The following is a 6,000-nucleotide window of genomic DNA, read 5'->3' on the forward strand; positions in this document are numbered from 1 at the left end:
ATAAAATACCCAAATAAAATGACAACCAAGTAGAGGTCTTAATTAACATGATCTCACAAAAGAAATGGAACTATAGGTAAAAGAATTTCCAAAGGGGAAAAAAAACCTTAGTGGCCAATATGTCAGTAAAGGAAAGTGGTAAATGTTGGAGGAGATGTGGCAAAATTGGGATACTAATGTGTTGGTGTAGTTGTGAACAGATCCAACCATTCTGAAAGGCAATTTGTAACTATGTCCAAAGGACTATAAAACTGTGCATACACCTTGGTCCAGTTATTCCACTACTGAGTCCCTATCCCAAAAAGACAATAAAAACTGGGGAAAGGACCTACTTGTACAAAAACATTTATAGCAGTCTTTTTTTTATAGTGGCAAAGATTTGGATATTGAGGGGATGTCCATCAATTGGGGAATGGTTGAACAAATTGTAGTACATGGTGGTAACAGAATACTAGTGTGCTCTAAGAAATGAAAAGAAAGATGATTTCAGAAAAATCTAGAAAGGTCTGCAGTAGCTGATGCAGAGCAAAATAAACAGAACTGGGAGAACATTGTACACAATAACAGGAATGCAGTGATCTGAAAGACTTGTGGCTGGGAATGCTCTCCACCTCCAGAAAAAGGACTTTTGGAGTTGTCTTTCATATCATTGTATTTATGGTTTTATTTCAGGGTATTGGTTATATATGAGTTTGTTCTTACAATAATGACCAATAGGAAGTGTGTTTTGCATGACAATAAAAATAACTTTTTTAAAGAAAAAACGCAGTCCTGATCATCAGAGAATTCTAGAAAACTTTTAAAGAATAGTTAGAGTTCCTGCTACACAAATTGTTCTCAATAACTGAGAAACAAAGCCCTCTACCCAACTTCTTTTATGACAAATATATAGTCACAATATATAAGCCAGAGAAGGATAAAAAGCAAAGAAGCTGTACTATTTCCCAATTTCATTGATGAATATTAATTCAAAAATTTTCAAAAGAACTATACCAAAGACATTATGGCAATTCAAGCAAGAAATTATTAATAAGTAACAAATAGGATTTATATCAAGTATATAAAGATTCAAGGATAATTCAACATTAGTAAAACAATAACATTCAATCATGTAAGGGACAGAAACATCAAAAGTCATGTGATTATCTCACTAGATGCAAAAGAAAAGGTTTTTGACAAAATGCAAAACACATTTCTGCTAAAAAAAGAAAAAGCATGGGCACCAAGGAATCTTTTTAACGTCATAAGAAGCATCTATTTAAAAAACAAAAGTAAAACATCATATGCAATGGGGAATACACTATACATTTTCCAAACAAATATAGAAGTAACACAATTGATGCTCAGTCTCCCCACTTTTATTTGACATGGGTCTAGAAATGCTAGCAATGTACTGGCTCGTTAGCTAGAAATAAGACAAGAAAAAATAAACTAAAGGCAACCAAGAGAAGATAAAACTATCCCTATGTGCTGAAAACATAAGTTGTTAAAAAAAAGTTTAGGTAATCAGCAAAAAATAAAAATGAGACCATTAATAGCTTCAGCAAAGTTGTAGACTATAGAATAAACCCATAAAAGTCAATAGCATCTCTAAATAATAATAGTAATAATAATAAAATCCAGAAATACTATTGTGCTCAAAGGAAAAATAAACTGGAGGAATTCCATGGGAAATAGAATGATCTCCAGGAATTGATGCAGAGTGAAAGGGGAAGAACCAGGAGAACATTGTACACAGAGACCTATATACACTGTGGTACAATCAAATGTAATGAACTTCTCCATTAGTAGCAATGCAATCCTAAACAACTTGGAAGGATCTATGAAAAAGAACACTATCCACATTCAGAGGAAAAACTGTGGGAGTAGAAACACCGAAGAAAAACAACTGTTTGATTACATGGGTGGAGGGGGATATGATTGGGGATGTAGACTCTGGGTGAACATCCTAGGGCAAACATCAACAACATGGAAATAGGTTTTGATCAAGACACATGTAATAACCAGTGAAATTGCACATCAGCTACAGAAAGGGTGGGGGGATGGGAGGGAGGGAAATAATATGATTCTTGTAACCAAGGAATAATGTTCTAAATTGACTAAATAAATTTATTTTTAAAAAAAATAATGATAATAAAATCCAAAAGACAAGAGAAAGGAAAACACAATCAAGGTAATTATAAAATTTGTTTTAAAAATTAGGGATCAATTTTCTGTAGAAGAAAAATGCCTTTATAGATCAAATTACAAAGTTTTCCCCAAAGATATAAAGAATATTCAGGACTCATGGTTGGGATGTTCTAATATAATAAAAATTATAATATTGCCAAAATTAATTTAGTGTTTTAATGCTCTACAAATTAAATAAAGGGATACTTTATAGACCTTGATAAAATGTTAGAAAATTTCACTTGGAGAATATCAAGAGAAATGGTGAAAAAAAGGTAAGGATGAAAAGGGAATAGCACTGCCAGACCTTACATTATGAAGCAGCAATCATCAAAACATTTGATATGTTTTTTTTAATAGTAGATCAATTGAATAGACTAGACAAGAGAGAATAAGAGACAACAGAACTTAATAACTCAGTGTTCAATAAACCTGAAAACATAGTTTACTTAGGAAAGAACCCACTATCTGTTTAAAAAGAAACTACAGGGAAAACTGAAAAGCAGTTTGGTAAAAATTAGGCTTAAATCAACATTTTACGCCATGTTCCACAATGAATTCAAAATGGATACATGACCTTAATGTTAAAGATAAGACCATACAATAAAAAGAAGAGAAACAGACATATACTTCTCATAGATATAGATAGGAAATGTACTCAACCAAACAAAAGATAGAAGCAAGTCCAAAACATAAAATATATCATTTTGGCTGGTTACATGAAACTGAAGAGCTTCTGCACAAATGATCAATGTATTTCAGATAAGAAGGGAAGTTGTCAAAGGGGGAGGAAGTACTGTATCATTTTCTCAACTAAGGCTTTGTATTTAAAATGTATAGACAACATATCTCCATAAGTAGGCACGTGTATGTATGTGTATGTATAAGCATGTATATATGGCCCAAATGCATTCTTCAATAGATAAGCTATAAAAGAATAGAAACAAAATTCTCAAAAGTAGAATTTATAATTAATGACCATATAAAAGAATGCTTTAAATCACTAATAACTAGAGAAAATTTAATCAAAATAACCCTTAGGTTTCAACTTACACTCTGCAAACTGGCAAATATAACAAAAGATAGGAATACTCATTTTTAGAGAGTTTGAGGAGAGATAAGTAGAGCTGTGAATCAGTACAACCATCTCAGAAAATAATTTGGAATTATGCTAATATGATTATCAAATATTCATACCCTTTGACCCAGCAAGATTTTACTAGACTGACACCACAAGGAGAACACTGTTAGGAAAAAAGTCTCCATTTACACCAAAATAACTATAGCAGCATTTTTTTCATGGTATCAAGGAATTGGAAATAGGCTAGACATTCATCAGTTGAGGAATGGCTAGACACATTATAGTATCTATATGAATGTAATGGGATATTATTGTTCTCTAAGAAATAGCCAATGTAATGAATGAATACAGAGAGCATGAAAAGATTTACCTGCTCTAATGCAGTTATGTAAACAAAGCCTCCTCACCTCAAAGGAAAAAAAAACTATAATATTATATACAATAACTACAAAAATGGAAATGGAAAAATCAACTACACAACAATCAAAAGTGAATGTAAAAAAATTACAAAGAAAAAGAATGGCCTCAATGAAAAGAGAAGATCCTTTAACTCTATTTCTTTTTAGAGATAGGAGGTGCATAGGAGATCATAAATTGTTTATATTTTCAGACTCTTTCAATGTGTTGATTACTCTTGATGGGTTTTTCCAGTTTTTTTTTTCCTTAAAAATATTATATTTCTATGGAAGGGGTAATAAGAGAGATACTGGAAGAAATTCCAGTGATTTAAAAAACAAAATAAGTCAATGAAAATTTATTTCAAAAAAGTATGTGCAGTCAGAAGCCCTGTAGCTTGGATAGACATTATAGATGGACAGTAAACTGGTCCCAAAATTTAATAGAAGGAATAGTAGGCTGGAATACATTGGAAAAATTGAATATTGCTTTTAATGATACTAAGCATCTCTCCAAAACAAACACAAATACTCCATCTCTTTTTTATTTTTATTTAATTAGATGATTTAGAATATTTTTCCATGGTTACAAGACTTAATGTTCTTTCCCTCCCTACTCCCACCCCCCTCCCATATCTGACATGCAATTCCACTGGGTTGTCATTGATCAAGACCTATTTTCATATTATTAATATTTGCACTAGGAAGATCATTTAGAGTCTACAACCCCAATCATATCCCCATCAACCCATGTGACCAAGCAGTTGTTTTTCTTCTGTGTTTCTTTTCCTACAGTTCTTCCTCTGGATGTGGATAGTGTTCTCTCTCATAAGTCCCTCCGAATAGTTCTGGATCATTGCATTGCTACAAATACTCCATCTTTTAATACCAAAATTAAATTAATCATTCTATATTGTTATCAATTATAGAATGCTCTTTTTTATAGGAAACATTTCACAATCTTTTTTTTTAATTCTAGAGCCTTCTCTTTGTTTAACTTATCCTATATAAAGCTTGCATTTTTTTTGTTTGTTTACATGTTATCTCCTTCAATAAATTGTAAGTTCCTTGAGGACAGGGACTGTATTTTGCTTCTTTTTATATCCCTAGCAGTTAGGATAAAGCCTGGAACATAGTAAGCACTTAATAAATGCTTATTTATTGGTAGATTGAATACCACAAATCTTCAAAGAACTAAAATTTTGAGTCACCCAAAGAGCAATAGGGATTCATGGTGTATGGGAATATTCTACAGTGTATATTTTTAAACTAAATTTATTATTTCACTAGAACAGGGAACCCTCAGGGAAGAATTTTCCTATATCAAAGCAGATTGGTACTTGCTCTGCAATTTTAAGCCTTAGAAAGTAGTCTAATGTCCTACAATGTTAAGTGCCTTGGCTAGGATCACACTTGGCATTACCACTAAAAAACTGTAAAAAAAAAAAGTAGCATAAAAGATAACATCACGGGGAGAGAAAAGGGGAGGGAGACAATATGAATCATATAACTTTGGAAAACTTATATGTAAATTTATTATTGAAATAAAATAAAATTTAAAAATAAATAAAAGATGACATCAGAGATGTTTATCTGTATGACCTAAAAACAAAGTTGGGTTAATTGTATAATGACAGCAAAGGATAACTTATAGGCAGCCCATATGATCTACTGCTACCCATGCAATGTCAGCAGAGCTAGAGAAGGGTCCCCAGGATGCTGGGTGGAGCTCTATGGATAATTTATGGGAGAATAAAAATAAGACTCTCATAGAATGATGAGGTGTGAATTGGTAGAACTAATGGCAGATCCACAAAGGTTTTGAAATATATAGAAAGACACCATGCTGAAGGAATACTAAAACATGGGAGATACAGCCTCTGCCCTAATGGAACTTATAAGCTAATTATATTGAATTTAGATCCTCTCTGGTTAATGACATTCATTAACTTTAAATAATGCAATTTCTGGTAATATATTAGCATCAGAATGAGTTAGAAAACAACTAGCCCAAGACAACTTGGGACAGACCAATGGAATGACAAAAGGAATCTCTTAATCATGAACTTGATAGAGATGCTTCTGAGGTCACTTACACAATTACAGATATCGGACAACCACTTAAGAAAATGTATATTTCTCAAGAGGTGCTGAAACAAATTATTTCATGAAACAAGACTTAAACCATCTATGTAAATCTGACTCAGTCTCAGTGGCTTAGCAAGGTCTGGAAACAACATAAAAGGTTAAGGACCTGAAGTTTTCCAAGTTCACTAGGTGTTGCCTTTCCTCCATGGCTCCCCACTCAGATTATAAGCCACTTGAGGGCAAAGACTGTCTTTTTCTTATTTGCAT

This window comes from Monodelphis domestica, chromosome 1, assembly GCF_027887165.1.
Source record: "Monodelphis domestica isolate mMonDom1 chromosome 1, mMonDom1.pri, whole genome shotgun sequence".
In the NCBI taxonomy this organism is placed as follows: domain Eukaryota; kingdom Metazoa; phylum Chordata; class Mammalia; order Didelphimorphia; family Didelphidae; genus Monodelphis; species Monodelphis domestica.